The 8369-nt window shown below is 41.2% G+C and overlaps 1 long non-coding RNA gene across 2 annotated transcripts; it reads right to left on the bottom strand.

Annotated features, from left to right (window-relative positions):
• Nucleotides 1–545: 545 nt before the first annotated feature.
• On the bottom strand, nt 546–4170 carry LOC135448609 (uncharacterized). 2 transcript variants are annotated; one of them, XR_010440520.1, is made up of 3 exons: nt 4120–4170; nt 3265–3314; nt 546–854 (listed from the first exon to the last, which is right to left on the bottom strand). It is a non-coding gene; the product is annotated as an uncharacterized LOC135448609 (long non-coding RNA). The 2 variants fall into 2 exon arrangements; XR_010440519.1 differs by lacking the exon at nt 4120–4170 and adding an exon at nt 3562–4111.
• Between the last annotated feature and the right edge of the window lie 4199 nt (nt 4171–8369).

Raw genomic sequence — 8369 nt, 5'->3', positions numbered from 1 at the left:
AAATAGCTACAGGCTGCACTATTTGGATGATAATTTAAACCTCAATTTTCTGGTAGAACGCCAAGTCTTTGGTTCTGTAAAATCCAAAATATACAGAACAGGCTTTGGGAACTAACTTTTACTCTGTAATTCCATGGAGAATCTAATGTGAATATAATTTTCTGCTGTGTTTGCAGCCTATTCAAAGTGGTCTTGTTCTAATGCAAAAAGTCATAAGCAGAAGTGAAACTTACTGGTCTGTTTTCAGTATGCATGCCCCAGAATGAGTGATAAGCCAACCACTGCTAATGATGAGCAAAAAATAATTTTAATTCTTTCAGAAGTAGATGGTAACTTTAAGATTCTATTATTATATTTTATAGTTATGGCATCCTTTTAAAATAAAATAACAGCTTAACTAAGGAAGTAAATTTGTACATAAATATATGCAGAAAATATTAAATGGCCCCATATTTCTGTGTGAGCAGGAACTAACAAGAAAACAATGTATAAGAAGAGGTTAACCTGTACCATTTTTTAATTTGCTACTTGGTAGAAGAAAAGGAAAGGGGATAGTGTCCATTGTAGTGCATGCATTTATATCAAATCCCTTGGATAAATAATGCCTGTGAAAGAGTTTGTTGAACCAGATCCTTGTAAAGCTGGGGCTTTAGTCCTCAGTGGAAGTAAATAAACTCATTTGATTGAGAAGAGTGTCTGATGAGGATGGAAAGAATAAAAGGGCTTTTTGAGTAATCAGGGTTTCAGTAATCAGCTCACAGGAAACAAATGTCAACTTGCTAGAGGTCACTCCACCTTCATATGGCAGGCATTCATCATGGAGGAGTCACAGTCTAAGATGTGGACAGTGACTGCTGTAAAGGAACAGAGGGGTCCTTCTATTAACCAGAATTCCAAGAATAATCCAATGCAATGCAGAGCTTTGCATTGAAAGCATTAGAGGTGGTTTGCATCTAACTAGGTATCTAAAGAGATCAGTTAGAGCTTGGAATTGGAAAGAAAACATAAATGAAATCATTATCATAGCAGAACTGGTGATGAGTTCTCAGAAGTCCAGTGTTGCAATTTTGTTGATGCCCTTCCTTGTTTCACCAAATATCGAAAACTCTATTTCATTTCACAGTCACTGTACCCCAGACAGCCTCCAACCACTACACCTGCCACCAGACCTTCTCTGCTTGTAAAGAAGAGGTCTATAGCATGATATAGGATGGACTTCCCATTTCCTCCAAAGGGCAGAGAAGCATCCAGGAGATTTCTGTCTCACCATGTGGTAACAGCACCTACAAATCTGGAAATAAGTACTGAAGTCTTCTGAATGGTCCCTGCCACCTTGGTGTTGAGGTGTCCAATGTCTTCTGAGCTCCAAGGCAAGATAATGGCATAAGGAAATTTTAAGCAAGTATCTCCTAGCTCCCTAAAATTACTCTGGATGGTCTTACTTGAATCTCAGAATGGTGCATGGAGTTTTACAGAATATGCCTGCCCAGGTCTCCCCCAGGTTATTCTCTTTGGCCCTTGGGATGGGAAGACCCCCACATCAATCATACTCATACTGATCAGGAAAGACCACCTGTAGGAGCGTGAAAGAAGTTTGTTCTCCAAGATCTGTTAAGCTTCTGGCCTCTGTCAGGGGCTAGTATAGGACTTATTAACACCAACTTTTATGATTAACTTCAATTTAGAATTTGGGCAGTGACTTTTCTGAGTACTGTGAACATGTAACAAATTTATTAGTCCTTTCTTTCATGCATTTGTCTGTCAATATGGTTTTTCTGGCTCACTCAGAGAAAGTGAACTGATTTGCCACAGCCTGTAATTATTAGAGGAAGAGCAGGCAACATTTTGAAAATGTTTCAAAAAGTTACAGGAACAATTTAAATTATCAACAGGTTCACTTACACCCCAGCATATGGAGCTGAAAACACAAAAACTTTCTGTGATGTGCCATCATTATCCTCCTCTGATGGTGGTATTAAATTGTGCACAATGGCAAGAAAAGCAAAGAGCCCAAACCAACTGACTGCTGTGATAAGAGAGAAAATCCTGAAGTGAACAGGACTGCAGTGGGATTGTGACATTTTAATGATAGTTTAGAAATCAAAAATGTCTGAAGTGGAGATAGTCAGTCTTCTATTCATTCTCTTTCTGTGTGAATAGCAGTCACCTGATGGAAGCATAAGGTAAAATTTATCCCCAAGACTTTCAGTTTTGTAGAAAGAGATTTAAGAAATTATTTTAAATCAAATACTTTTGTCTGAAAATAATGTAGTGTGTTTTAGTTTTGCTTCTACAAAGTTCTATGTACAATCAGTAATGCCAACACATTGCACATGGCCCTGCTTTCTTCTTTTTTCTCAATGTTCACAGGACCTGAGCCATACTTAATGACTCATAAACCCCCAAAATAATATCCTCCCAAGTTTTTTTAGGATTTTCCAGTATAGCTCATGATGTAAGGCTAGAAATGCTATCAATCGGACATAAAACTATCATAATAGGCTGTTCAATAGAAAATTGTAGCTATCAGGTTAACGTAGTAACTATTGTTTTGCAACTGAAAGTGATGGAGCTGTGAAGGTAGATTAAGGTGGGGAGAAAGAGAGAATGCCTGAGTACGGGTGGGGAAGGTTTAGGACAGAAAGAGAGATCACAGCTGTACTAAGGAAGTAAGTTCTGTTAAAAATCTGGTATTTCAGTCAGTGTAGCCACTAGGCTGTCTTCAGGACTCATTAAAAACAGTTTACATCACTTGCATTAGGGCTTTGAGAAGCTAAGAGTTTTGAAAAGCTGAAGAGCTGAGAGAAGTCCCTCCTAACCTGTGCCTGCCTGCACAACTCAGTGTACCAGGCAGTGGGCAGTAGCTTCCTGAGCTGACAAGTCATTCAAAAATTAGAAGAAATTTAATAGAACAGCAAACATGACTGTCACTGATTACATGTCCCAGACTAAATACCATTATTGTGTCCCATAGCCCTTTGAGGTCTGCCTTCAGTTCTACTCCACTGTACCATGTTGTTATGAACTCTTCCTCAAATCACTCTTTCCTCTCCTAAATTTGCTAATGTTCTCTTGCTAAAGATAATTCCGCAAATAATACTCTGCAGAAGTAACATGTTTATCATAAGGAATTTAAATAAAAGATCTCCTTCCATAGCCAGTAAGGTTAGAAGAGCAATCATGGCTTCAAATAGTTATATTTTGTTGCCCTGTGCCTTGATGAAATATGTTGCTTCTTTATAGGATATGAATGAGAACAAGTACCTTTGTATGCCAGAGAGTGTGTTAATGAATTCTACTTCTGCCTTCAGCAGCTGAAAAACAAAATAACCAAAACAGTACTGAGATTCTGGTTGGAAAACAATGCAGTCCAGGGTTTTTCAGTTTATCATGGGGATTTAGCAGACTCAGCCTACTACGAGCACTGTTAGCTTTACTAATACCAGTTTGCTCTGGTGTTCTGTTGAAAATATGCCAGATATTAGATATAACCAACTACACTTTCTTCAAGGGTTTGGGATCATATTCGCACTTCACTGGCTCACTAAAAAGGATCCTTACTTAAGAAGTGGCTCCGGTGACCTGGTGTGAGGAAGCAGAGGAGAGCTGCTCTGCAAGGAAGATGAACTGGGAGCCAAGGGTTGACAGCAGGGCAATGCCCTCACCAACAAGGGTGAAGTCCCACCCTACCTGAGCAGGTCTGGTGACACTACACTGGGTCAGAGGACAATCCAGTGCTTGCCAGACAAGTCTTCAGGGATGTAACAGATCAAAGGCAACCCAGACACTAAGATCAGGAGATCTGGCTCAGGAAGAACATGGCCAGACTACAAAACAGCAACATAGCTCAGGCAGGACTATAGAAAGGCTGAGCCTAAGAGGATGCCTCCAGGGAGGCTGCTGGCAGCCCGATCTCACAGAGCTCCTTGCACAGCAGCCTCCTGGTTACAACCATGGCACAGGCAGCCAAAGTCCTCACAGCAGAGAAAGACTGTGCCCAGGGCTCTGACAAGTGAAGCTCAAGAGTGTCACAGTATATGTCACAGCACATGATGCAGTCCAGACAGCCACAATACACAAAGTATCACCACACAATTTCAGAAAGCTTTAAGCATTCACCCAAACAGAACATCACATCCAAAAGCTTCAGGTTCTGCCCACACAGAGTACCACCATACCACTTCAGAAGGCTTCAGGCATCTGCCCTTCTTGCTCTTTAGCCCAGCCTTTTATACCCCTGATGTTGATGCAGTGCACCTGTGTGCCCTCTGTTCCCTTTGGTGATGGGTCAGTGCCCCTGGGCACTCCATGGCTCATTGGTGTCAGTGCTGCTCACCTGCTGCTCACAGCTGCAGCCCATTAGGGATGAGGCTTTGCTGCCACAGGAGGGCTAATAGAGAGGGTTTCCTTATCTACAAGGGTTGCAAGTGTGTTTAATAGAGGTCAAAATTGTTTTGAATTCTCCGTTCACATTAAACCAGATTTATCAGTTAAAATTGCATAGACAAATTTACAGTAACAGCCTGTCCCCAAGTGATTCACTTTGATGGGAATGTTTTTTTAATCACAGAAAAAAAGTTGTGGTGGTAGCTCTTCCTTATAGCCAGATGTTTATGAGTCATACCTGAGATAATTGATAATCCAGACAGTGATATCTGGAAATAGTGGTGCTACAGGACTTCCATATTCAGTTAAAGTAACAATACTTGCTTGGTTCCACATTTGCACAATTAACTGTCTGTTCTCTGATATCTTAAAGCCATATGCTTAATTTCCTCCAGCAACACAGGACAGGCAGTTACACACAGGGGTTGTAAGTGCTGAGTGTAAGTGTATGTGTAAGTGCACATTCCTATAGGAGAGGAGGCATGGCTGCAGCCTGTCTTTCTTCCCCCATGGAAATTCAGTCTTAAACCCCCAACTTCTGCAAGCCCAAGCTGAGATGTTCAGCTGGGTGGACAAAGAGCACACACTATCAAACAGATATTTGCCTCCTCTCAGGAAGCAGAGATGGGCTGGACCATGCTGAATTCAAAGAAAAAATTCTCATAAGGCTTGCTTATGTTTCTCTGCTAAGTCCCTTTGGATTGTAAGATGTAGTGAGCAACCGATTCTGACAACAGAATGTTATGTCCCTCATAGTTACAATTTAGCTCAGCACTTAAAAAAAAGTTATTATATATTTCATAGGGAATCTTGATTGATAGTCAAAGCAAAATATTTTGTTTTTTATTAAAGTTGGGAGGGCTAATTTAGAGAGGAGGGGTCATCCTTGCAACTGAATATTTGAACATATGCTTGTTTTGACTAATTCTGATATGGGTTTTTTTTCATTGATTTTTTGTTTTTTAATGCCTAGAGCATGTTCCTCTTCTGTTGTTTGTAGTATGGCTGATGTATTCAAAAGCAAATAACATGGAATTAAATATGTCACATGTCACAAAAACAGAACCTTAAGTGTAATTTAAGTTAGGAAACTTATGGAAGTTGTCTAGTAAATCTCAGAGCTCATAAAAAAACCCCTGAAATATCAACACAATTTTGAAAGACTAATCATTTAATAATACAAGTTATATTATAAAGAAATAAACCTTATAATAGGAGAAATATTATGTGTATTAATAATGTCCATAAATGTAAAAAGGCTGCTCTAAAATTCTTTTAAATTAAACATGAGAATCTAACAAAGACAAGCCTGATCAACTTAGTTACTTCTACAAAAATTGCATTGAAATTTTTATTGGCTCCTGCCATCTACTGCATGGCATAGGGAATGCAGATAGAAATGTGAAAACCTTGCAAAGTGTATTTGCTGACAGTTCCATGTAATAAATATAGTCCCAAATTTCTAATGCTTTCAAAGCTTAAATATCCTGCATGACATGTTTTCCTCACCTCTTTATACTCAGAAAAACGTTTTCCAGCATATCCTTCATTCCGTGCATCAGAGTCACTCTGGTACTCTGATGCGAGGCACAGCTGAGTGAAACCGTGTAAAGGCTGACAAAGGGTAAAAAACTGCCCACAGGCTGTAAGGCTGCACTAGTCCTGGGGAGAACAGCAGTCACCTTGGATTATGCTCATGGATCAAAGCTTTGCAGACTGATTGCACCTGATCTGCACCCCACTGTGATTAGTGATGAAGTTGGGACAAAGCTGTCCTGAAGGCAGAACATAGAGAGCCTTTGGTGTAGTGAGGCCGCTTACAGCCACGTTTCTTCTTTTCGGCACTGAAGGAAGAGAGCACACAGGTGGAGTCTGCTTTTTTTGTTCAGCATGCTGATGAAGTTTAATTTCAGAAATATTGCTCAAAGTAAGCTTCAGTTGCATGCTATCAGTCTTAGAAATGCATCAGCTACTGAGGGAAGCACCTGTAACATCACTTACCACTGTTTAGTGCAGAAACCATTTCCCCCTGTGAATTTTATTTTTAGTAAAGAAGGCAACATCTGTGTACTATTTAGACTATTTTTAAGAAAGGGTGTTTGCCTTAGGCAACAGGATTCATTTCAGCAACTTTTTGTAATCTGGTTAATGGGATTGAGCCTAAATGTGCTACCCCTCAGGAGATATTCATATCCTTGTGGGCAGCCTTTCAATAACTGTCCTTATGTGACTCCTGCCTATCTTCAACCAGCTTTAATTGATGGTTATTGTGAAAGTCAGAGGATGCTTTTCAAGGCTGGTAGGCTGACAACCATCCCAACGGGGACAAAGACACCAGAACCCCTCTTGCTGGTATGCAAGGTGCAGATGCAGGACACTTGTGTCCAGGGAGGTCACCCAGGTGTCCCTGTCTGTCAGGGCTGGGGCACTGCTGGCAGTAGCACCAGGAGCGCTCACGGCTCTGAGCGGCTTCACCCGGGCCTGCAGCCCTGCCGGGGCCGGGCTCTGCGCTTAAACTCCGCCCTGGCCGGGCTGTGTCACGGCCGTGCCCGTTCCCAGTGTGTCACGGCCGTGTCACGGTTTGTCACGGCTGGGCCTGCGGGCGCTGGTGCCAGGCCCAGCTCGGGCGGGTTTCCAGCCCAGCTTTGGGCTGGGCTTGTCAGAGCTCTCCCGGTGCCCGGGCTCCCAGCTGGGCCTGCCCCTCTCGCTGGCTGTCCTGCCTGGCTCTGCCCTGGTGGCCTTGGGCTGCCGGTGCCTCAGAGCCTTGTCCCCTGTGCCCTGGGGACCAAGCAGCTCTGGCCAACCTCTGGGTCATGTACAAGGTTCCCGACTCCTCTGAAACTGCTGTGCCAAATCCCCGCTGCCCCTTCCCAACAGGGAACACGGGAAATCAGCATCTCCCTTTCAAAGTTCAAAGAAAGAAATAAAACTTGAGGTGCCTTCCAATCCAAACCATTCTATGATTCTTCCTTCAACTTACAGCTTGACATCTTCAACTCAGAGATCAGAAAATTCTCCCCTAGCCTTTTTTTAAATTACATTGCACTAAATATGATGGAAATATTTGGTGATGCCTATTGGCATCAGTTGTTCTGCTGCAAGTGCCTCCTCTGAAAGCTTGCTCTAAGTCTGTGGGTGAAATTTTAATATATTTTGACTGACTACATTGCTAAAGAACCAAATCAGTGAAAAAGCGGCAACAGCTACGGATGTGGTTCTCTCTAGGTCAAGACTAGACTCTGTTGAAGGCTCCATGGTTTTCCCTGGCTCTAGCAAAATGGGATTCCTATGTGCAAAGGACACAAAAGGACTTAAGGTCCATCAAGTCTTTGCTCATGGCCTTGTCAGGAAATCCTAAGAACAAATTACAGTTCTCTCAAGAGTAAGAAAGACAAAAAGATTAGAATTTCTTATGTCCCACTTTCCTCTATATTATGAATTCTCTTCACCATGAAATGGCAGTTCAGAATAAATTTTAGATAGTAGGTTAACAGCAGACTTTTGCTAATTAAATGAGTTACTAAGTGAGAAATTGGATTCTGAATAATTTCTAACATCTAAACTTGCAAGAACCTTTCCAGGTTAAAGTTTCTTAGATGAAATTTTAGTAATTATAGGCTTCCTTTTCCATATTGTTCCAAAAATGTCAGTATTTTAAGCATTTAATCAGACTATAAATCCTGTAAATTCTGTAACTGCTTGAAACTAATTGCAATTCAGGAAACATTGTTGAAACTTGTCTTAAGACCTATTGACTAACTTTATTTAATTGGGAAGTGGTCACTACTGGGAAAATCAATTTAAAAACCACCAGCATGATAAAAATTGTAATATAACTCAGAAGTCAGCTGCTGCTTTGTTTTGGTGGATGAAATTCAACATCAACAATAGTTGCTGCTTTAATAGTGGTTTGTTAACCACTATTAACGCAGTAAATATTTTTTAATGCTGCAATAGAGTGTGTAAGTCCACGCAGATCTGTC

The sequence above is a fragment of the Zonotrichia leucophrys genome, chromosome 5, assembly GCF_028769735.1.
Source record: "Zonotrichia leucophrys gambelii isolate GWCS_2022_RI chromosome 5, RI_Zleu_2.0, whole genome shotgun sequence".
Taxonomy (NCBI): Eukaryota; Metazoa; Chordata; class Aves; order Passeriformes; family Passerellidae; genus Zonotrichia; species Zonotrichia leucophrys.
The sequence above is the reverse complement of the archived record's forward strand: the minus strand, read 5'-3'. Positions and strand labels throughout refer to the sequence as shown.